The sequence below is a fragment of the Rutidosis leptorrhynchoides genome, chromosome 10 (assembly GCF_046630445.1).
Source record: "Rutidosis leptorrhynchoides isolate AG116_Rl617_1_P2 chromosome 10, CSIRO_AGI_Rlap_v1, whole genome shotgun sequence".
Taxonomy (NCBI): Eukaryota; Viridiplantae; Streptophyta; class Magnoliopsida; order Asterales; family Asteraceae; genus Rutidosis; species Rutidosis leptorrhynchoides.
This window is the reverse complement of record NC_092342.1, coordinates 275,195,966-275,222,946: the sequence shown is the minus strand read 5'-3', so window position 1 is coordinate 275,222,946 and position 26,981 is coordinate 275,195,966.

Below are 26,981 nucleotides of genomic sequence, written 5' to 3'. Positions count from 1 at the left end.
CCAATTTCAAATTCTATATCTTTTCTTTTAATGTCAGCGTAGCTCTTTTGTCGACTATGGGCGGTTTTCAACCGTTGTTGAATTTGGATGATCTTCTCGGTAGTTTCTTGTATAATCTCCGGACCCGTAATCTGTCTATCCCCTACCTCACTCCAACAAATTGGAGACCTGCACTTTCTACCATAAAGTGCTTCAAACGGCGCCATCTCAATGCTTGAATGGTAGCTGTTGTTGTAGGAAAATTCTGCTAACGGTAGATGTCGATCCCAACTGTTTCCGAAATCAATAACACATGCTCGTAGCATGTCTTCAAGCGTTTGTATCGTCCTTTCGCTCTGCCCATCAGTTTGTGGATGATAGGCAGTACTCATGTCTAGACGAGTTCCTAATGCTTGCTGTAATGTCTGCCAGAATCTTGAAATAAATCTGCCATCCCTATCAGAGATAATAGAGATTGGTATTCCATGTCTGGAGACGACTTCCTTCAAATACAGTCGTGCTAACTTCTCCATCTTGTCATCTTCTCTTATTGGTAGGAAGTGTGCTGATTTGGTGAGACGATCAACTATTACCCAAATAGTATCAAAACCACTTGCAGTCCTTGGCAATTTAGTGATGAAATCCATGGTAATGTTTTCCCATTTCCATTCCGGGATTTCGGGTTGTTGAAGTAGACCTGACGGTTTCTGATGCTCAGCTTTGACCTTAGAACACGTCAAACATTCTCCTACGTATTTAGCAACATCGGCTTTCATACCCGGCCACCAAAAATGTTTCTTGAGATCCTTGTACATCTTCCCTGTTCCAGGATGTATTGAGTATCTGGTTTTATGAGCTTCTCTAAGTACCATTTCTCTCATATCTCCAAATTTTGGTACCCAAATCCTTTCAGCCCTATACCGGGTTCCGTCTTCCCGAATATTAAGATGCTTCTCCGATCCTTTGGGTATTTCATCCTTTAAATTTCCCTCTTTTAAAACTCCTTGTTGCGCTTCCTTTATTTGAGTAGTAATGTTATTATGAATCATTATATTCATAGATTTTACTCGAATGGGTTCTCTATCCTTCCTGCTCAAGGCATCGGCTACCACATTTGCCTTCCCCGGGTGGTAACGAATCTCAAAATCGTAATCATTCAATAATTCAATCCACCTACGCTGCCTCATATTCAGTTGTTTCTGATTAAATATGTGTTGAAGACTTTTGTGGTCGGTATATATAATACTTTTGACCCCATATAAGTAGTGCCTCCAAGTCTTTAATGCAAAAACAACCGCGCCTAATTCCAAATCATGCGTCGTATAATTTTGTTCGTGAATCTTCAATTGTCTAGACGCATAAGCAATCACCTTCGTTCGTTGCATTAATACACAACCGAGACCTTGCTTTGATGCGTCACAATAAATCACAAAATCATCATTCCCTTCAGGCAATGACAATATAGGTGCCGTAGTTAGCTTTTTCTTCAATAACTGAAACGCTTTCTCTTGTTCATCATTCCATTCAAATTTCTTCCCTTTATGCGTTAATGCAGTCAAGGGTTTTGCTATTCTGGAAAAGTCTTGGATGAACCTTCTGTAGTAACCAGCTAGTCCTAAAAACTGGCGTATGTGTTTCGGAGTTTTCGGGGTTTCCCACTTTTCAACAGCTTCTATCTTTGCCGGATCCACCTTAATACCTTCTTTGTTCACTATGTGACCGAGGAATTGAACTTCTTCCAACCAAAATGCACACTTTGAAAACTTAGCGTACAATTCTTCCTTCCTCAATACTTCTAACACCTTTCTCAAATGTTCACCGTGTTCTTGGTCATTCTTTGAGTAAATAAGTATGTCATCAATGAAAACAATGACAAACTTGTCAAGGTATGGTCCACACACTCGGTTCATAAGGTCCATGAACACAGCTGGTGCATTAGTTAAACCAAACGGCATGACCATAAACTCGTAATGACCGTAACGTGTTCTGAAAGCAGTCTTTGGAATATCATCTTCTTTCACCCGCATTTGATGATACCCGGAACGTAAGTCAATCTTTGAATAAACAGACGAGCCTTGTAGTTGATCAAATAAGTCGTCGATTCTCGGTAGTGGGTAGCGGTTCTTGATGGTAAGTTTGTTCAACTCTCGGTAGTCGATACACAACCTGAATGTACCATCTTTCTTCTTGACAAACAAAACAGGAGCTCCCCACGGTGATGTGCTTGGTCGAATGAAACCACGCTCTAAAAGTTCTTGTAATTGGCTTTGCAGTTCTTTCATCTCGCTGGGTGCGAGTCTGTAAGGAGCACGAGCTATTGGTGCAGCTCCTGGTACAAGATCTATTTGAAATTCAACGGATCGATGTGGGGGTAATCCCGGTAATTCTTTCGGAAATACATCGGGAAATTCTTTTGCAATGGGAACATCATTGATGCTCTTTTCTTCAGTTTGTACTTTCTCGACGTGTGCTAGAATAGCATAGCAACCTTTTCTTATTAGTTTTTGTGCCTTCAAATTACTAATAAGATGTAGCTTCGTGTTGCCCTTTTCTCCGTACACCATTAAGGGTTTTCCTTTTTCTCGTATAATGCGAATTGCATTTTTGTAACAAACGATCTCCGCTTTCACTTCTTTCAACCAGTCCATACCGATTATCACATCAAAACTCCCTAACTCTACTGGTATCAAATCAATCTTAAATGTTTCGCTAACCAGTTTAATTTCTCGATTCCGACATATATTATCTGCTGAAATTAATTTACCATTTGCTAATTCGAGTAAAAATTTACTATCCAAAGGCGTCAATGGACAACTTAATTTAGCACAAAAATCTCTACTCATATAGCTTCTATCCGCACCCGAATCAAATAAAACGTAAGCAGATTTATTGTCAATAAGAAACGTACCCGTAACAAGCTCCGGGTCTTCCTGTGCCTCTACCGCATTAATATTGAAAACTCTTCCACGGCCTTGTCCATTCGTGTTCTCCTGGTTCGGGCAATTTCTAATAATGTGGCCTGGTTTTCCACATTTATAACAAACTACATTGGCATAACTTGCTCCGACACTACTTGCTCCGCCATTACTCGTTCCGACACCATTTGTTCCTTTCGTTCTATTAACCCCTGGTCCGTAGACCTCACACTTCGCCGCGCTATGACCATTTCTTTTACACTTGTTGCAAAATTTGGTGCAGAACCCCGAGTGATTCTTTTCACACCTTTGGCATAGTTGCTTCTGATTGTTGTTGTTGTTGCGGTTATTATTGTTGTTGGGATGATTGTTGTAGTTGTTGTTGTTGTTGTTGTTGTTGTTGTTGGGCCGTTTGTTGTAGTTGCGATTGATGTTGCGATTGTTGGGATAATTGTTGCGATTATTGTTGTAATTGCTGTTGTTGTTGTATTGGTGATTCTTATCACCGTTTTCCTCCCACTTTCTTTTGACTTGCTTCACATTGGCCTCTTCAGCAGTCTGTTCTTTAATTCTTTCTTCAACCTGGTTCACTAGTTTGTGAGCCATTCTACATGCCTGTTGTATGGAGGCGGGCTCGTGTGAACTTATATCTTCTTGGATTCTTTCCGGTAATCCTTTCACAAACGCGTCGATCTTCTCTTCCTCATCTTCGAATGCTCCCGGACACAATAGGCACAATTCTGTGAATCGTCTTTCGTACGTGGTAATATCAAATCCTTGGGTTCGTAACCCTCTAAGTTCTGTCTTGAGCTTATTGACCTCGGTTCTGGGACGGTACTTCTCGTTCATCAAGTGCTTGAATGCTGACCACGGTAGTGCGTACGCATCATCTTGTCCCACTTGCTCTAGATAGGTATTCCACCATGTTAACGCAGAACCTGTGAAGGTATGCGTAGCGTACTTCACTTTGTCCTCTTCAGTACACTTACTTATGGCAAACACCGATTCAACCTTCTCGGTCCACCGTTTCAATCCGATCGGTCCTTCGGTTCCATCAAATTCCAAAGGTTTGCAGGCAGTGAATTCTTTGTAGGTGCATCCTACACGATTTCCTGTACTGCTAGATCCAAGGTTATTGTTGGTATGTAGCGCAGCCTGTACTGTGGCTATGTTTGAAGCTAGAAAAGTACGGAATTCCTCTTCATTCATATTCACGGTGTGTCGAGTAGTCGGTGCCATTTCCTTCAAAATAGTTAAATGGAACAAGTTAATCATACAGAATATTAAGAGTAGTTAATAGTATTTCGTAGCATAATATGAACTCATTTATAAAAGCTTTTTCTTCATATTAGCGTTTTATAAGTTTAAATTCGGGTAGTACCTACCCGTTAAGTTCATACTTAGTAGCTAATATACAATTCAACTACTACAATTCTATATGAAAAACTGATTATAATAATATTTCGCGTTCAAACTTTTATACAATATTTTACAAACTTACAATACCGCTTATTTTACATAAAGCATGAAATATAGCACACAATAACTTTGATACAAGATAGTTGTGAAGACAATTCTAGCTAGTACACAAGTCGTTCAGCAAAGGCAATAAAGACACGTAATTCATACGTCCAGAAACAAGTCATGCATTCTGGTTTTACTAGGACTACTTCCCATCCTTGGTCTTGTGCAACATAACCGTTATGGCCGTTGATAAGACAGCGTGTTGTAACGTCATCAAAGGGACGAGGGTTACGTAATGTCCAACAGTCCCGTAACAATCTAAAAACCTCATTTCTTACCCCAATTACCGACTCCGTCACTTGTGGAAAAGTTTTGTTTAATAGTTGTAGCCCGATGTTCTTGTTCTCACTTTGGTGAGAAGCGAACATTACTAATCCGTAAGCATAACATGCTTCTTTATGTTGCATGTTAGCCGCTTTTTCTAAATCACGAAGTCCAATATTCGGATATATTGAGTCAAAATAATTTCTTAACCCGTTGCGTAAAATAGCATTTGGGTTCCCCGCAATATATGCGTCAAAGTAAACACATCGTAACTTATGGGTTTCCCAATGTGCTATCCCCCATCTTTCAAACGAAAGTCTCTTATAAACCAAGACATTCTTGGAACGTTCTTCGAATGTCTTACAAACTGATCTCGCCTTAAATAGTTGTGCCGAGGAATTCTGGCCGACTCTAGACAAGATTTCATCAATCATGTCTCCGGGTAGGTCTCTTAAAATATTGGGTTGTCTATCCATTTTGTGTTTTTAAACTGTAAAATAGACAAGAGTTAGATTCATAAAAAAATACTTATTAATACAAGCAATTTTTACATATATCATAAAGCATAAGCACACTATATTACATATATTACACCACACGAATACAACTATCTTATTCCGACTCGCTTGTTTCTTCTTCTTCGGTTTTGGTTCGTTTTGCCAAGTTTCTAGGGATATATGATGTTCCCCTAATACGAGCCGTCGTTATCCACATTGGTTTAGAAAAACCTGGTGGTTTAGAGGTTCCCGGGTCATTGTTACAACTTAAGGACTTCGGGGGTTGACGATACATATAAAGTTCATCGGGGTTGGAATTAGATTTCTCTATTTTTATGCCCTTTCCCTTATTATTTTCTTTTGCCTTTTTAAATTCAGTTGGGGTAATTTCTATAACATCATTGGAATTCTCGTCGGAATCCGATTCATCGGAGAATTGGTAATCCTCCCAATATTTTGCTTCCTTGGCGGAAACACCATTGACCATAATTAACCTTGGTCGGTTGGTTGAGGATTCTCTTTTACTTAACCGTTTTATTATTTCCCCCACCGGTTCCGATTCTTCTTCCGGTTCCGATTCTTCTTCCGGTTCCGACTCTTCTTCCGGTTCCTCTTCGGGAACTTGTGAATCAGTCCACGAATCATTCCAATTTACATTTGACTCTTCATTATTATTAGGTGAGTCAATGGGACTTGTTCTAGAGGTAGACATCTATCACATAATATCAAACACGTTAAGAGATTAATATATCACATAATATTCATATGTTAAAAATATATAGTTTCCAACAAAAATGTTAAGCAATCATTTTTAAAGAAAACACAGTCGAAGTCCAGAATCACTAATGCATCCTAACAAACTCGATAAGACACACTAATGCAAATTTTCTGGTTCTCTAAGACCAACGCTCGGATACCAACTGAAATGTCCCGTTCTTATTGATTAAAAACGTTCCATATTAATTGATTTCGTTGCGAGGTTTTGACCTCTATATGAGACGTTTTTCAAAGACTGCATTCATTTTTAAACAAACCATAACCTTTATTTCATCAATAAAGGTTTAAATAGCTTTACGTAGATTATCAAATAATGATAATCTAAAATATCCTGTTTACACACGACCATTACATAATGGTTTACAATACAAATATGTTACAACAAAATAAGTTTCTTGAATGCAGTTTTTACACAATATCATACAAGCATGGACTCCAAATCTTGTCCTTATTTAAGTATGCGACAGCGGAAGCTCTTAATAATCACCTGAGAATAAACATGCTTAAAACGTCAACAAAAATGTTGGTGAGTTATAGGTTTAACCTATATATATCAAATCGTAACAATAGACCACAAGATTTCATATTTCAATACACATCCCATACATAGAGATAAAAATCATTCATATGGTGAACACCTGGTAACCGACAATAACAAGATGCATATATAAGAATATCCCCATCATTCCGGGACACCCTTCGGATATGATATAAATTTCGAAGTACTAAAGCATCCGGTACTTTGGATGAGGTTTGTTAGGCCCAATAGATCTATCTTTAGGATTCGCGTCAATTAGGGTGTCTGTTCCCTAATTCTTAGATTACCAGACTTAATAAAAAGGGGCATATTCGATTTCGATAATTCAACCATAGAATGTAGTTTCACGTACTTGTGTCTATTTTGTAAATCATTTATAAAACCTGCATGTATTCTCATCCCAAAAATATTAGATTTTAAAAGTGGGACTATAACTCACTTTCACAGATTTTTACTTCGTCGGGAAGTAAGACTTGGCCACTGGTTGATTCACGAACCTATAATAATATATACATATATATCAAAGTATGTTCAAAATATATTTACAACACTTTTAATATATTTTGATGTTTTAAGTTTATTAAGTCAGCTGTCCTCGTTAGTAACCTACAACTAGTTGTCCACAGTTAGATGTACAGAAATAAATCGATAAATATTATCTTGAATCAATCCACGACCCAGTGTATACGTATCTCAGTATTGATCACAACTCAAACTATATATATTTTGGAATCAACCTCAACCCTGTATAGCTAACTCCAACATTCACATATAGAGTGTCTATGGTTGTTCCGAAATATATATAGATGTGTCGACATGATAGGTCGAAACATTGTATACGTGTCTATGGTATCTCAAGATTACATAATATATAATACAAGTTGATTAAGTTATGGTTGGAATAGATTTGTTACCAATTTTCACGTAGCTAAAATGAGAAAAATTATCCAATCTTGTTTTACCCATAACTTCTTCATTTTAAATCCGTTTTGAGTGAATCAAATTGCTATGGTTTCATATTGAACTCTATTTTATGAATCTAAACAAAAAAGTATAGGTTTCTAGTCGGAAAAATAAGTTACAAGTCGTTTTTGTAAAGGTAGTCATTTCAGTCGAAGGAACGACGTCTAGATGACCATTTTAGAAAACATACTTCCACTTTGAGTTTAACCATAATTTTTGGATATAGTTTCATGTTCATAATAAAAATCATTTTCTCAGAATAACAACTTTTAAATCAAAGTTTATCATAGTTTTTAATTAACTAACCCAAAACAGCCCGCGGTGTTACTACGACGGCGTAAATCCGGTTTTACGGTGTTTTTCGTGTTTCCAGGTTTTAAATCATTAAGTTAGCATATCATATAGATATAGAACATGTGTTTAGTTGATTTTAAAAGTCAAGTTAGAAGGATTAACTTTTGTTTGCGAACAAGTTTAGAATTAACTAAACTATGTTCTAGTGATTACAAGTTTAAACCTTCGAATAAGATAGCTTTATATGTATGAATCGAATGATGCTATGAACATCATTACTACCTTAAGTTCCTTGGATGAACCTACTGGAAAAGAGAAAAATGGATCTAGCTTCAATGGATCCTTGGATGGCTCAAAGTTCTTGAAGCAAAATCATGACACGAAAACAAGTTCAAGTAAGATCATCACTTGAAATAAGATTGTTATAGTTATAGAAATTGAACCAAAGTTTGAATATGATTATTACCTTGTATTAGAATGATAACCTACTGTAAGAAACAAAGATTTCTTGAGGTTGGATGATCACCTTACAAGATTGGAAGTGAGCTAGCAAACTTGAAAGTATTCTTGATTTTATGAAACTAGAACTTTTGGAATTTATGAAGAACACTTAGAACTTGAAGATAGAACTTGAGAGAGTTCAATTAGATGAAGAAAATTGAAGAATGAAAGTGTTTGTAGGTGTTTTTGGTCGTTGGTGTATGGATTAGATATAAAGGATATGTAATTTTGTTTTCATGTAAATAAGTCATGAATGATTACTCATATTTTTGTAATCTTATGAGATATTTCATGCTAGTTGCCAAATGATGGTTCCCACATGTGTTAGGTGACTCACATGGGCTGCTAAGAGCTGATCATTGGAGTGTATATACCAATAGTACATACATCTAAAAGCTGTGTATTGTACGAGTACGAATACGGGTGCATACGAGTAGAATTGTTGATGAAACTGAACGAGAATGTAATTGTAAGCATTTTTGTTAAGTAGAAGTATTTTGATAAGTGTATTGAAGTCTTTCAAAAGTGTATAAATACATATTAAAACACTACATGTATATACATTTTAACTGAGACGTTAAGTCATCGTTAGTCGTTACATGTAAGTGTTGTTTTGAAACCTTTAGGTTAACGATCTTGTTAAATGTTGTTAACCTAATGTTTATAATATCAAATGAGATTTTAAATTATTATATTATCATGATATTATCATGTATGAATATCTCTTAATATGATATATATACATTAAATGTCTTTACAACGATAATCGTTACATATTTGTCTCGTTTAAAAAATCATTAAGTTAGTAGTCTTGTTTTTACATATGTAGTTCATTGTTAATATACTTAATGATATGTTTACTTATCATAGTATCATGTTAACTATACATATATCCATATATATGTCATCATATAGTTTTTACAAGTTTTAACGTTCGTGAATCACCGGTCAACTTGGGTGGTCAATTGTCTATATGAAACATATTTCAATTAATCAAGTCTTAACAAGTTTGATTGCTTAACATGTTGGAAATATTTAATCATGTAAACATCAATCTCAATTAATATATATAAACATGGAAAAGTTCGGGTCACTACATAATATATCAATACCTTTTCTTTTTAAACAATCGTCACATATATATACTTATAACTTATTGTTATTAATACAAAATGAGATATTAAAACATCCATTAATCATGTTAAATATGTATATATACATATATATACACAAACGTATAATTATCATATATTGTATAGTTCGTGATATCATCGGTCAAACTAGACGGTCAAACGTTGTGTAAAACTCTTTTCGGAAACATAAATCTCAACAATTTGGATTGCTTATCATGTTGGTAAGGTTTAATTTATGTAAATATTAATCTTATAAGTATAGAATGATCGAAAAAGTGCGGGTCAACTTTAGGGTTTTTGCTTATCCTGTCAAAAGTTTTGCTTATCAATCCTAGTCGGAAATCATCTGCTTATCATCCTTAGGGAACTGCCTGCTTATCATTCTTAAGTCTAGACACGTCTTACTGCATTTAGTGCATCGATAGTGTATAGACAAAATTCATATCTTAGCGTATCTGTTACTATAGACATTGCCTGACGTATTTCAAAGATTCTCCGTAATTCATGGGATTTTGATATTATATATACATATGTAAATTATGTATTGAAGAGTACCAAACCCAACTCCTATAATCTATTCCAAACCAAAAATTCATTTCTCCGACTATACAAGATGGATTCTTCATCCAGTTCGAATTCCTCCGACTTCGATAGCTACGCCGATATGGATTTCCATTCGAGCTCCGAGAACAGCGTCACCGGAATGGATCAACCAATTTCCCATCATCTATTTTGGATGAATTGGGGATGGGTTCGTAATATACTAAATCTCTGGAGACAAGAAGAAGGTGATCCATTCCATCCACCAAATTGTCCTCTTAACGATGAACCTGAAGCACTTACCGGCGAACCTATTCGAAACACCATTTTCTCGCTCATTTCTAGAGTATCTCGTCATGATTACATACTATCCCATATTTCGAATCTTGTTCATTCGCTCGTTCCAACTGTCAATCATCCCGGTATAATAGAAGAAGTCAACGAGCTTCGCGCTCGGGTAGTGGCTTTAGAAAATACGGTGCGAAGGTTACAAACACCAGCAGCAGCACCAGCAGCATAATCTGTATCACTATCAACAACGCTGACAGTACTTTTGTCACCCCCAAAATCTCAACATCACAAACTGTATCTCGGATATCAACATCACATACCTCAAAAACCTCATCGGAACTTCGAGTATGATCTTCGTTCTATATATCGTTCTACATCGATTATCTTCGCTTTACATATCGTTTTACCTCATTTATCTTCGTTCGACCTGGCGATTATGTAATCTCTAATGCTTTAGAAGTTATGTAATCTAGTATTAACGATAAATCAAATGAGTTTAATACTTCATTGACTCATTGAATCTATGATTACATCTGAAGAAAATATATATGCAAGTATATTTTTATAAAGATTGTAATTAAAAATTCTTTCGTACAAACTGTTAATGATGAAAATATTTTAACGGGTGGGTAGTACCCGAGGAATATTTAGAATTCACATTAATAAGTTACGTTGTACATTCTCTAAATCTGATTCAACGGTCATTTACTATCCTACTTACAACTACCGATATACGTATCCGTTCACCACAGAATAACCATTTCTATTCAAATTTCATATTTGGATTTTGATCTATCAGAATCCAACAAGTGGCATAATGAAGAAAACATTGGACAAAAATAAAAAGTGTTAGAAACAAACGAATTACTTAATTGAAATTGTGATAGGATTTCACGCTAACTGTTCCGGCTAACTGTTCCCAGTTAACTGATTAACATTTAATTTATCGCAATTTACATTCTCGCAATTTTATTTATCATCATTTAATTTCTATTATTTACTTTTACGCACTTTAAATAACGGGACACGTATGCAAGGTTTCGACTTATCATATCGACCCATCTATATATATATTTCGGAACAACCGTAGATACTCTATATGTGAAGGCGGGAGTTGGCTATACAGGGTCGGAGTTGATTTCAAAATATATATATACTTTGAGTTGTGATCGACACCGAGACCGGTATACGGGTCACGATACGTATTATTTAATTCGAATATTATATATTAAATTATATATGAATCATTGAACCATCGGACTATTGGACTGCTAACTTTGGACAATTAAAATGAATTAAATTAAAATATTGATTATAACATATGAAACTAAATAATTCTTCAAGTTTGCCACTTGATTTCATCCTAAACCTCATTTGTACTTCGACAATTATAATCCTCATTCAAATCTTTTCATGATTCTTGAAAACACCTCGATCGAGAAGTTGAACCAGCCGCACCTCGTTTACGGAAGAAAGATTTATGCATACAGTGATGCACCTGAAAAATTTTCGAAACCGAAGTTATAGTTAAAACGTATCCGCGTCGAATTCCTTATCATTCATTATCAAAAACAATCATACGATTCCTTTTCAAGAAGCTAATTTTGTCACAGCTCCACTTCGACTTCTCAGTGAGACTACTCCTATTATAATCTCGATAAATTATACTTTGTCCTTTCGCCGTTGTTACCGGAGAACCTTTTTTACAACATCATCAGCAGACGTACCAGCAACTCGTTATCTCTTTGGCGAGATCCGCAATCAGTATTTTGAAAATCTCGTAGAAATTCTCCCAGTTATACCGAGAACGACTATCCCTAAGAATTACATATTTCGAATGTGAAGTTCTGAAAAAAAATCCTGGACTATGAAGTAGTTCTTGAAATGCTGAAGAAGCAGCAAAAACTGTAAACGACTTTAACAGTCAAAAGTTTAATGATGAAGTACATTGTGTTGGTAAAGCTTAGAAAAAGAGGAGAGTTGGAACTGGAAAACGGATTGAGCAAAGTATGAAGGAGGATGTAGATAAATCACAAGAACTGAATCTGCTTTCAAAGGATTCAAACGATTCAGTGCCTGCTGAAACCATTAGTAAAAACCCTACCCCTTATCCTAAACCTTTCCCTATGATATTCTTCATCATCATCTTATCCTAGATATTATAAGATATCTTCATATCTTCCGCTATACATATTCTCCATATTTCTGGAAATATTTTCACAACTATTCTTATCTGAGAATATTTATCTCTCCGTAATATCTGCGTTACAACATAAAAGAAACTGTGTTAGTTTCTAAGTTCTAAAACCTTCAAGTTTAAAATAGGAATGTTCTGAAGCAGTGTTGGGAACTGATGCATGAATTAGTATAATATAATGAAACTTGATCAACTTCATTATATTACAGTAAGTCATGTTAAGTTTCTAATGAAATGTGATGATTCACATTACCATCATCATGTGCCATGTTACACGGCTCTTACATTCTATCCAATTCTCAAACATAATAGGAACATGTCATCCTGACAGTTCTATCTTTTCGGGGTATTCTGGTAATTTGACCAATCAAAATTTGTCCTATTACCATTTCTTTCTTAGAGCATTAGCTATACTCATTTCGAATCTCATATCTACAAATTCCGGACCATTACTCGCTTGACTCGAAGTCAGGAAGAGAAAATGAAAGTATGAAGCTTTGAAAAATAATGAAGAATACAAAGGCCGAAAATCACCCAGGATTTACAAACCGTGTATATCAATACGTATTGCAACGTAAAGACACGGGAGAATTAAAAATATTATAATTCCGAGGAAAGGATAGAAGTAAATAGATTCTTCTGCCGATAAATGAAAGAGAAGAATGAAAGATATGAAAGTTAGAAGTATAACAAGAATTAGAACGGGATGGAGCATTTAAAAGAATACTTTAAGGTATGAGTTGAAGGAGAAATGATAGAAGATGTGAGTTGTGGAAATAAGGAAGAGAAGGAAATGGATTTATAGCAAAATATTCGACAAAGAAATCGAAACAGATCGCCGCACTAAATCAAAGAAGATCTTGATCGCCAAAGAACCAAATCTTATTACGTAAGATTTTCCATAAATTCCGGAAATCAATCCTAATCACGTCATCAGTTACAACAATTCTATATTTACTCATTTCACTCTTTTGTGATAGCTTCGCTCGTGCGTCTCACATAACCGAATCGTTTTATCTAAATCTTTCAATAATGATAAAATTTCATTATTACCTCATATTCGTCATGAAAACATTCCTATTGTTATTTATGACAACCTCTACCAAATTTCGAGGACGAAATTTCTTTAACGGGTGGGTACTGTAACGACCCGGAAATTTCCGACCAAATTTAAACTCTAATCTCTATATGGTTCCGACACGATAAGCAAAAACCCTAAAGTTGACCCGCACTTTTTCGATCGTTCTATACTTATAAGATTAATATTTACATAAATTAAACCTTACCAACATGATAAGTAATCCAAATTGTTGAGACTTATGTTTTCGAAAAGAGTTTTACACAACGTTTGACCGTCTAGTTTGACCGATGATATCACGAACTATACAATATATGATAATTATACGTTTGTGTATATATATGTATATATACATATTTAACATGATCTAAGAATGTTTTAATATCTCATTTTGTATTAATAACAATAAGTTATAAGTATATTTTGAAACTACTAACTTAAGTTTTCAAAACGATAACCATACGTAATGTTATTTGACTTAAATACTTATGACCTATAATGTTTATACATATATCGTATAAGTAATGTATTTAATCACTTTTAAAGACTTAAATACATAAAACAATATAAGTATATTTACAAAAGATAGCTATATTTGAATCCTCGTTCCGTTTTCTCAAAGATTTCTATACGTATACCTAGGGTATATGTACCCGTATCATACGCAGCTTCTAGATGTATTTACTATTGGTATATACCAATAAAAATCTGCTCCTTAGCAGCCTTAAATGATTAAGAAACATGTGGAACCAACCATTTGTCAAGTAGCATGAATTATTTAGCAAGAAAACAAAGTTAGGTATTTTTTTTTCCTTTATAACCTAAAAACGTTTTTATGCATGCACACCATTTCTTCACCCCATTTTCTCATACTTACACTTCCATTTCTCTCTCAAAATACTCTTAACTTCATACTTGATCATCTCTAAGCATTTTCCCCATCATTTAGCTTCAAAAACAACACTTAAACCTCATAAGAAAACCTTACAAAAACACTTCAAGAAATCCTTCCAAGAACACAAACTTACTTCCAATCTTTCATCCAATTCCATCACCCTTTTGGTTCTAGCTTTTTACTCCTCTTTTACAGCAACCTTGTCCAAGGAACTTGAGGTAGTAACTATGTTCATAACTTTATTCGATTCATATATATATAGCTATCATATTTTGTGGTATACAATTTTAACAACAAGAACATAGTTTGAAAGTTTTCAAACTTGTTTGCAAACTAAATAGATCCTTCTAACTTAACTTTTAAAATACTTCAAGACCTGTAATATAACTTAAGTATATGCTAATTTAACAAGGTATAACTTGGTTTTTCAAAGAACACCTTAAAAACTGTTTTTACGACGTCGGAGTGCAACCGGGGGCTGTTTTGGGTTGGATAATTAAAAACCATCTTAAACTTTGAATTGGAAGTTTATTCTCTGGAAAAATGATTTTTACTATAAATATGTTAACACATAAAAATTTCATGATTTAATTCAAAGTATAAGTATTTTTAGAAAAATGGTCATTAAATGATATTTTTTGTAACAAAAATGTTTAACTTCATAAGTTTCACTAAAGTTTCACCTATGCCGTGTGATTTTGAATACAAACTAAGGTATTTACAGTTCATAGTCTTAAAGAGGGACTCGATCCAAGGAGATGGCAAGTTGAATCAACGAAAACGGAGTTGTAACGAAGAAACTATGACCGAAACAAAATCGGATATCCAAGACTAGTTTAGCCACGAAAATAATTGGGAAAAATTAAATAAATCACATCTTTTTAAGATAACATGATATTTTATATATATGTACTTATAATTCAATTTTATATAGTTCAGGATTACCCGTAAACAACACGAGAAGATTAATCATAAGATCCCATGATTGTACGCAACACGTCATTTGACAACACCGGTACTTTATGTACGCAACACGTCATTTGACAACACCGGTACCGTGGGTCAAGATTAATCTCGACCAATACATATACGATGGGGGTTTTATTATTTCGTTGGGGGTTTATTAAACATCTAAAAATGAACCATTAAAATTGAATTACTAACATCGAACTGCTAACTACGGACTAAGGAATTATTAAAAGTATTAAAAGTATAACAAGTATATATATGTGACGTTTGTTTAAAAAGAAAAGGTATTGATATATTATATATGGATAGGTTCGTGATATCAACCGGAGACCAAGTCAAAATATATATATCTTCAAGACGAAAGTGAGTATATAGTCCCTTTTAAACTCTAAATATTTTTGGGCTGAGAATACATGCGCTGTTTTTATAAATGATTTACGTTATGGACACAAGTAACTGAAAAATATATTCTACGTTGAGTTGTACCACTGGCATACTTCCCTGTAGCTTGGTAACTAATATTTACAGCGGTATTGTAAACGCGAATCCTGTTGATAGATCTATCGGGCCTGACAACCCCAACCGGACTGGACGACCAGTATTCAACGGTTGCACAGTACTTCGTTTTGTGACTACACTTGGTACGGTGTAGTAAGATTTCATATTAAAGGGAATATGCGACGTGATTGAATGTTAAGTATGGTTACCAAGTGCTCAACCACTTAGAATATTTTTATGAAAATGTTTATATATGAAATCTTGTGGTCTATATATATATATATATATATCGCTGCCGGCATTAAACCTATATCTCACCAACTTTATGTTGACATTTTAAAGCATGTTATTCTCAGGTATGAATTAAGTCTTCCGCTGTGCATTAGCTCGTACTAAGGATACTACTTGAGGCTATTAAGGACTTATATCATAAGGCGTTGCATTCGAGTCATTGAAGTTCATAGAGACTATTATTAAGTAAATGGCGGTTTATGTCATTTGAATATTATGAAATGTCAGGCGATTATGTCAATTCTGGATGTAACTATAGATTGCCTTTTAAGAATAAATGCAACGTTTGTAAGATGTATCATATAGAGGGCAAGTACCTCGCAATGTTATCAACTATTGTAATTCGTTTGTAATCAATATGGACAACGTCCGGATGATTAGTTTCGGATCCTTTCAGTTACTCCTCTTTTACAGCAATCTTATCCAAGGAACTTGAGGTAGAATCTATGTTCATAACCTTATTTGATTCATATATATATAGCTATCTTATTTTGTGGTACAAAAGTTTAACAACAAGAACATAGTTTGAATGTTTTCAAACTTGTTTGCAAACTAAATAGATCCTTCTAACTTAACTTTTAAAATACTTCAAGACCTGTAATATAACTTATGTATATGCTAATTTAACAAGGTAAAACTTGGTTTTTCAAAGTATAAGTATTTTTAGAAAAATGGTCATTAAATGATTTTGTTGTAGCAAAAATGTTTAACTTCATATGTTTCACTAAAGTCTCACCTATGCCGTATGATTTTGAATACAAACCAAGGTATTTACAGTTCATAGACTTAAAGAAGGGATTCAAATATAGCTATCTTTTGTGAATACACTTATATGATTTTATGTATTTAAGTCTTTAAAAGTGATTAAATACATTACTTATACAATATATGTATAAACATTATATGTCTTAAGTATTTATGTCAAATAACGTTACGTATAGTTATCGTTTTGAAAACTTAAGTTAGTAGTTTCAAAATACACATATAACTTGTTGTTATTAATATAAAATGAGGTATTAAAACATTCTTTAATCATGTTAAATATGTATATATACATATATATACACAAACGTATAATTATCATATATTGTATAGTTCGTGATATCATCGGTCAAACTAGACGGTCAAACGTTGTGTAAAACTCTTTTCGGAAACATAAATCTCAACAATTTGGATTGCTTATCATGTTGGTAAGGTTTAATTTATGTAAATATTAATCTTATAAACTTGACCTCTATATGATACATTTTACAAATGTTGCATTTATTCTTAAAAGGCAAACTATCATTACATCAATATTTGACATTTTCGTCTAACATTTCATAATATCCAAATGACCTAATCTGTCATTTACTTATTTATATTCTCTATTGAACTCCAATGACTCGAATGCAACGTCTTTGTATCATGGCTTAAAAAGGTCCCAAGTAGTATCCTTAACATGAGCTAATGCACAGCGGAAGACTTAATTCATACCTGAGAATAACATGCTTTAAAATGTCAACATAAAGTTGGTGAGATATATAGGTTTGATGCTAGCAGCGTTATAACAATGGAACACAAGATTTCATATATAAACATTTTAATAAAAATATTCTAAGTGGTTGAGCACTTGGTAACCATACTTAACATTTAATCACGTCGCATATTCCCTTTATTATGAAATCTTACTACACCGTACCAAGGTGTAGTCACGAAACGAAGTACTGTGCAACCGTTGAATACTGGTCGTCCAGTCCGGTTGGGGTTGTCAGGCCCGATAGATCTATCAACAGGATTCGCGTTTACAATACCGCTGTAAATATTAGTTACCAAGCTACAGGGAAGTATGCCAGTGGTACAACTCAACGTAGAATATATTTTTCAGTTACTTGTGTCCATAACGTAAAATATAAAATACATGTATTCTCATCCCGAAATATTTAGAGTTTAAAAGTGGGACTATATACTCACTTTTGTCTTGAAGATATGTAATTTCGACTTGGTCTCCGATTGATATCACGAACCTATCCATATATAATATATCAATACCTTTTCTTTTTAAACAATCGTCACATATATATACTTATAATACTTTTAATACTTTTAATAATTCCTTAGTCCGTAGTTAGCAGTCCGATGTTAGTAATTCAATTTTAATGGTTCATATTTAGTTGTTTAATAAACCCCCAATGAAATAAATAAAACCCCCATCGTATATGTATTGGTCGAGATTAATCTTGACCCATGGTACCGTGTTGTCGAATGACGTATTGCGTACATAAAGTACCGGTGTTGTCAAATGACGTGTTGCGTACGTTCATGAGGTCTTATGATTAATCTTCTCGTGTTGTTTACGGGTGGTCCTGAAATATATAAAATTAAATCATGAGTAAATATATATGAAATATCATATTAATTAGGAAAGATATGATTTATTTATTTTTTCTCCAATTATTTTCGTTGTTAAACAAGCTTTGGACACCCGATCTTATTTTAGTCGTAGTTTCTTCGTTACAACTCCGTTTTTGTTGATTCAACTTGCCATCTCCTTGGATCGAGTCAAAATTTAAGAATATGAACTGTAAATACCATGGTTTATATTCGTGATCACAGGTTATAGTCCATACTCTAGGTGAATCTTATGAAAGTAATCATTTTTGTCATAAAAACAACATTTAATGGTCATTTTTCTAAAAATACTTATACTTTGAATTAAACCATGAAATTTTTATGTGTTAACATATTCATAAGAAATATCATTTTTCCAGAACATGAACTTCTAAATCAAAGTTCAAGATGGTTTTTAATTATCCAACCCAAAACAGCCCCCGGTTACACTCCGACGCCGTAGATTCAGTTTTAAGGTGTTCTTTGTAAAAACAAGTTGTATCTTGTTAAGTTAGCATATCATTATGATATATTACAGGTCTTGAAGTGTTTTAAAAGTTAAATTAGAAGGATCTATTTAGTTTGCGAATAAGTTTGAAATCATTCAAACTATGTTCTAGTTTATAAATTCTTATATAGATAACTATAAACATATGAATTGAACAAGAGTTGAAGTAGAGTTTTTACCTTAAGTTTAAAATGTAAAGTTGCTGGAAAGAAGTAGTAAAATAAATTTGAGAGAGTTCTTGCAAGTGTGTGTGAAAATTGAAAGTAAAATTTGGAAAATGAATGTGTAAAAATGAGTTAAAAATGGTGCTTATTTATAGGCTTGAAAATTTGGTTTTTAGTGAAAATATCTAAGATAAGTTAAAATATATTATGTCATGAATGACATATTACACCAATAATTGAAGATTTCTATTGGTATATACCAATAGTAAATACTTCTAGAAGCTGTGTATAGTACGAGTATAATACGGGTATAAAATATATAAAGATGTTTCATGAATCATATATAATGACAAAGATGTCATTTTCCATGATAAAAGGTTGAAAATGATGTTTTCCTACTAGTATATTCCAATAGTAAATACATCTTAATACAATACATATATATTTATTTTAACTTAGAAGTTATAACGTCGTTAAGCTTTATATATATATATATATCGTTTCGAAGTCCTTAAGTTAGTAGTCCAATTTTATGTATATAATCCATTGTTAATATATTTAATGAGATACTTAATTATCATATATTCAAGATAGATATAATCCATATATATCCGTATATATACATAAGTATATAATTAATACAAGTTATGATGTTCGTGAATCGTCGGACAAATAGATGGTCAAAGGGTAACTAATCATCCGTATAACAATTTCAAACTTTCTAGACTCAACTTTAGGGTTTTTGCTTATCGTGTCGGAACCATATAGAGTTTAGGGTTTAAATTTGGTCGGAAATTTCCGGGTCGTTACAGTACCCACCCGTTAAAGAAATTTCGTCCTCGAAATTTGGTAGAGGTTGTCATAAATAACAATAGGAATGTTTTCATGACAATTATGAGGTGATAATGAAGTTTTATCTTTATTGATAGATATAGATAAAATATTTCGATCATGTGAAGCGTACGAGCGAAGCTATCATAAAAGAGAGTGGAATGAGTAATATGATATCGTTTTAACTGATGACGTGGTTTAGAATTGATTTCCGGGATTTAAGGGATTTAAAGAAAATCTTATGTAATAAGATTTGGTTCTTCGATGATTTAGAAAACAGGATCTCCTTTGATTTAATGCGATAATCTGTTTCGATTTCTTTGTCGGATATTTCACTATAAATCCACCTCCTTCCCTTTCTTACTTCCATACCTCACATCTCTTACTCTTCCTCCTCTAATTCATACCTTAAGGTATCCTTTAAAATGCTTCATCCCGTTCTGATTTTTGTTATACTTCTAACTTTCATATCTTTCATTCTTCTCTTTCATCTACCGCTAGAAGAATCTATTCACTTTTATGATTTTCTTGGAATTATAATGTTTCTAATTCTCCCGTGTCTTTACGTCGCCATACGTATTGATACACACGGTTTGTAGTTTCTGGGTGGTTATTGGGTTTGATATCTTTCCTTATATTTCGATGCTCCTGCTTCTGTTTTCCATAATCATTGTCATCCATAGTTAATACTCTCTCCTATTTGCTGTAATCTATACCCCAATTTCTATTTTGGGACTTTGTCCCTTCGTTTCTTCTTCCCGTCCTTGAGTCAAGCGATCAATAGTTCGAAATTCGTAGGTATAAAATTCGGAATGAACATAGCTAATGCTCTAAGAAAGGAATGGTAATGGCACGATTTTGATTTGTCAAATTACCAGAATATCCAGGAAAATAGAACTATCAAGATGATTTGTTCTTAATATGTTTCGGAATTGGATAGAATGTAAAAGTCGTGTAACATGGCACATGATGACGGTACTGTGAATCATCATATTCCATTAGAAACTTAACATGACTTACTGTAATATAATGAAGTTGATCAAGTTTCATTATATTATACTAGTTCATGCATCAGTTCCCAACACTGCTTCAGAACATTCCTATTTTAAACTTGAAGGATTTAGAAACTAACACAGTTTCCTTTATATTGTAACGCAGATATTACAGAGAGATAAATGATTTTAGATAAGGATAGTGGTGAAAATATCTTCAGAAATATTGAGGATATTTATAATGAAAGATATGATAATATCTTGGAATTTCTAATGTCGAAGGATGATGATGAAGATTGACCCGTAAGGGTTTAGATTCAGAAGCAAGGTGTTTGCTACAGAATCGTCATAATTCTTTATGTACAAGTTTAGTCCTTGTAACTTGTTCAGAGTCTCCTTCATGGTTTGTTCAATCCGGTTTTCAGTACCAATTTTCTATCGAGCGTTCCTAACACTTCCTTCTTTTATCATCAACATTTGGTCATTAAGACCTTCTACAACATGCTGCTTCGTCAGTATTTTCAAAGTTATCGGATCTGGGTCATTGGTTATCAAACCAAGATGGTTTAAGGAGAATTGTATTTTTAGATGATTAAACGCTAATGGTAATATGATGGAATATAAAAGGTTCTCCGGTAACGATGGCGAAAGAACAACGTACATATATATATCGAGATTGTAATAAGAGTAGTCTTACTGAGATATCGAAGTGGAGCTGTGACAAAATTAGTTAATTGAAAAGGAATCGCGTGATTGTTTTTGCTAATGGATGATAAGGAATTCGATGCGGATACGTTTTAACTATAACTTCGAGTTCAAAAATTTTTAGGTGCATAACTGTATGCATAAATCTTTATTCCGTAGACGAGGTGCGGCTGGTTGAACTTCTCGATCGAGATGTTTTCAAGAATCATGAAAAGTTGTGAATGCGAATTGTAATCGTCAAGATACAAATGAGGTTTAAAATAGAATCAAGTGGCAAACTTGAAGGATTGTTTAGTTTCATATGTAATAATCATCATTTTAACTCATTTTTAATTGTCTAAAGTTAGCAGTCCAATAGTCCGATTGTCCAATGGTTCAATAAATTCATATATGAACTAAATATATAATATTCGAATTACTTAATACGTATCGTGACCCATGTACTGGTCTCGGTGTCGATCACAACTCAAAGTATATATATATTTTGGAATCAACTCGGACCCTGTATAGCCAACTCCCACCTTCACATATAGAGTGTCTATGGTTGTTCCGAAATATATATATAGATGGATCAATATGATAAGTCGAAACCTTGTATACGTGTCCCGTTATTTAAAATGCGTAAAATAAATAAATATATATCATGACCCATTATACAACGTGTTGTCTCAGAATTAATCCGACGTGTTGTTGTACATGTGTCCCGACGGTATGTAAAGTACAGAAATTAAAATTGCAAGAATGTAAATTGCGATAAATTAAATATTAATCAGTTAGCTGGGAACAGTTAGCCGGAACAGTTAGCGTGTAATCCTATCACAATTTCAATTAATTAATTCATCTGTTTCTAACAATTTTTATTTTGCCAATGTTTCTTCATTATGCCACTTGTTGGATTCGGATAGGTAAAAATCCAAATATGAAATTTAAATGGAAATGGTTAATCTGGGGTGAACGGATACGTATATCGGTAATTGTAAGTAGGATAATAAATGATCGTTGAATCAGATTCGAAGAATGTACAGTGTAACTTGTTAATGTGAATTCTAAATATTCCTTGGGTACTACCCACCCGTTAAAATATTTTCATCATTAACAGTTTGTACGAATGAAATTTTTAATTACAATCTTTATGAAAATATATTTGCATATATATTTTCTTCGGAGGTAACTATGAATTTAATGAGTCAATAAAATATTCAACTCATTTGATTTATCGTTATTACTAGATTACATAATCTCCAAAACATTAGAGATTACATAATCGTCATGTCGAACGAAGAACGATACGTAAAGAAGAGGTAATCGGTGTAGAATGATATGTAGAACAAAGATCATATTCGAAGTTCAGATGATGATGTTGAGGTACGTGGTGCGGATGTGATTGTTGGTGGTGGTAATGATACGGTTGGTGTTGATGCTGATGATGTCGTTGACGTCGATGATGCTACTGGTACTGAAGATTGCGAGGTTGATGTTGTTAACGGTACTGGTTATGCTGCTGGTGCTGCTGCTGGTGTTTGTAACCTTCGCACCGTGTTCTCCAAAGCCGTCACACGAGCGCGAAGTTCGTTAATTTCTGCTAGTACACCAGGATGATTGGCGGTTGGAGTGAGCGAATGAACAAGATCCGAAATATGGGATAGGATATAATCGTGACGAGATACTCGAGAAATGAGAGAGAAAATGGTTTCTCGAACAGGTTCGCCGGTAAGTGCTTCAGGTTCGTCGCCAATGGGGCAATTCGGTGGGTGAAAGGGATCACCTTCTTCTTGTCTCCAATAATTTAGTATACTACGAACCCATCCCCAATTCATCCAGAATAGATGATGAGAAATTGGTTGATCCATTCCAGTGACGCTGCCTTCGGAGCCCGAATGGAAATCCATATCAGCGTAGCTGTCGGAGTCGGAGGAATTCGAACTGGACGCGGAGTTCATCTTGTACAGTCGGGGAAATGAATTTTTGGTTTGGAATAGATTATAGGAGTTGGGTTTGGTATTCTTCAATACATAATTTACATATGTATTTATAATACTCAAAATCCCGTGAATTACGGAGAATCTTTGAAATTCGTCAGGCAATGTCTATAGCAACAGATACGCTAGGATACGAATTTTGTCTATACACTATCGATGCACCAAATGCAGTAAGACGTGTCTAGATTTAAGAATACTAAGCAGGCAATTCTTAAGGATGATAAGCAGATGATTTTCGACTAGATATGATAAGCAAAACTTTTGACATGTAGACACGGTCAAAGTCCAGACTCACTAATGCATCCTAACAACTACCAGTTAGACACACTAATGCAAGGCCTGGTTCGCTAAGACCAACGCTCTGATACCACATGAGACGACCCGACCCAATCCATAGGGACGAATACAATAACATATGATAACATTGCGAGGTACTTGACCTCTATATGATACATTTTACAAACGTTGCATTTATTCTTAAAAGGCAATCTATCTTTACATAAAAAAATTAATAAACTCGTCAAACATTTCTCGATATCCAAATGACCTAAACTGTCATTTACTTAATAAATGTCTTTAATGATCTTCAATGACTCGAATGCAACGTTCTTGTATCATGGCTTAAATGGTCCCAACTAGTATCCTTAATATGAGCTAACGCACAGCGGAAGTCTTAATTCATACCTGAGAATAACATGCTTTAAAACGTCAACATAAAGTTGGTGAGATATATAGGTTTGATGCTAGCAGCGATATAACGATGGACCACAAGATTTCATATATAAACATTTTAATAAAAATATTCTAAGTGGTTGAGCACTTGGTAACCATACTTAACAATTAATCACGTCGCATATTCCCTTTAATATGAAATCTTACTACACTGTACCAAGTGTAGTCACGAAACGAAGTACTGTGCAACCGTTGAATACTGGTCATCCAGTCCGGTTGGGGTTGTCAGGCCCGATAGATCTATCAACAGGATTCGCGTTTACAATACCGCTGTAAATATTAGTTACCAAGCTACAGGGAAGTATGCCAGTGGTACAACTCAACGTAGAATATATTTTTCAGTTACTTGTGTCCATAATGTAAAACATAAAATACATGTATTCTCATCCCGAAATATTTAGAGTTTAAAAGTGGGACTATATACTCACTTTCGTCTTGAAGATATATATATAATTTGACTTGGTCTCCGGTTGATATCACGAACCTATCCATATATAATATATCAATACCTTTTCTTATTTTTAAACAAACGTCACATATATATACTTGTTATACTTTTAATACTTTGAATAATTCCTTAGTCCGTAGTTAGCAGTTCGTTGTTAGTAATTCAATTTTAATGGTTCATATTTAGATGTTTAATAAACCCCCAATGAAATAAATAAAACCCTCATCGTATATGTATTGGTCGAGATTAATCTTGACCCACGGTACCGGTGTTGTCAAATGACGTGTTGCGTACATAAAGTACCGGTGTTGTCAAATGACGTGTTGCGTACAATCATGGGATCTTATGATTAATCTTCTCGTATTGTTTACGGGTGATCCTGAACCATATAAAATTGAATTATGAGTACATATATATAAAATATCATGTTATTTTAGAAAGATGTGATTTTATTTAATTTTTCCCAATTAATCCCGAAGTTAAACAAGTCTTGGATAACCAATTTTGTTTCGGTCATAGTTTCTTCGTTACAAATCCGTTTTCGTTGATTCAACTTGCCATCTCCTTGGATCGAGTCCCTCTTTAAGACTATGAACTGAAAATACCTTGGTTTGTATTCAAAATCACACGGCATAGGTGAAACTTTAGTGAAACTTATGAAGTTAAACATTTTCCTTTATTTAAACAACCTTAAATGATTATTTTTCTAAAAATACTTATACTTTGAATTAAATCATGAAATTTTTATGTGTTATCATATTCATAGTAAAAATCATTTTTCCAGAACATAAACCTCCAACTCAAAGTTTAAGATACTTTTTAATTATCCAACCCAAAACAGTCCCCGGTGGCACTCCGACGTCGTAAAAACAGTTTTTAAGATATTCTTTGAAAAACCAAATTATACCTTGTTAAATTAGCATATATTTAAGTTATATTACAGGTCTTGAAGTATTTTAAAAGTTAAGTTAGAAGGATCTATTTTTTTTGCAAACAAGTTTGAAAACATTCAAACTATGTTCTTGTTGTTAAACTTTTATACCACAAAATAAGATAGCTATATATATATATGAATCGAATAAGGTTATGAATATAGATACTACCTCAAGTTCCTTGGACAAGGTTGCTGTAAAAGAGGAGTAAGAAGCTAGAATCAAAAGGGTGATGGAAGTGGATGAAAGATTGGAAGTAAGTTTGTGTTCTTGGAAGGATTTCTTGAAGTGTTTTTGTATGGTTTTCTTATGGTGTTTAAGTAAGGTTTTTGAAGCTAGATCTTCATGGAACTTTGCTGAATGTTTATGGAGTTTAATGTTCTTGAGAGTGTGGGTGTTTTTAGCTAGAGAATGGAAGTAAAAATGAAACAAAATGAGGATACATATATACTCCTAAAAAAATGTTTATGTAGTAGACATGGACAAATTTTTAGTTTGTATTTTTGTAATTAGTCTTACAATCATTCAAAAGTAATTACCTTATACATAAGGCATGAACAAGGGCTGGTTAGGTGGTGATTTGATGTGTATATACCAATAGTAAATACGTATAGAAGCTAGGTATGATACGAGTACAAATACTCTAGATATACGTATAGAAATTTTGTGAAAAATGGAATGAGGATTCAAATATAGCTATCTTTTGTGAATACACTTATATGATTTTATGTATTTAAGTCTTTAAAAGTGATTAAATACATTACTTATACGATATATGTATAAACATTATAAGTCTTAAGTATTTATGTCAAATAACGTTACGTATAGTTATCGTTTTGAAAACTTAAGTTAGTAGTTTCAAAATATACTTATAACTTATTGTTATTAATACAAAATGAGATATTAAAACATTTATTAATCATGTTAAATATGTATATATACATATATATACACAAACGTATAATTATCATATATTGTATAGTTCGTGATATCATCGGTCAAACTAGACGGTCAAACGTTGTGTAAAACTCTTTTCGGAAACATAAATCTCAACAATTTGGATTGCTTATCATGTTGGTAAGGTTTAATTTATGTAAATATTAATCTTATAAGTATAGAATGATCGAAAAAGTGCGGGTTAACTTTAGGGTTTTTGCTTATCGTGTCGGAACCATA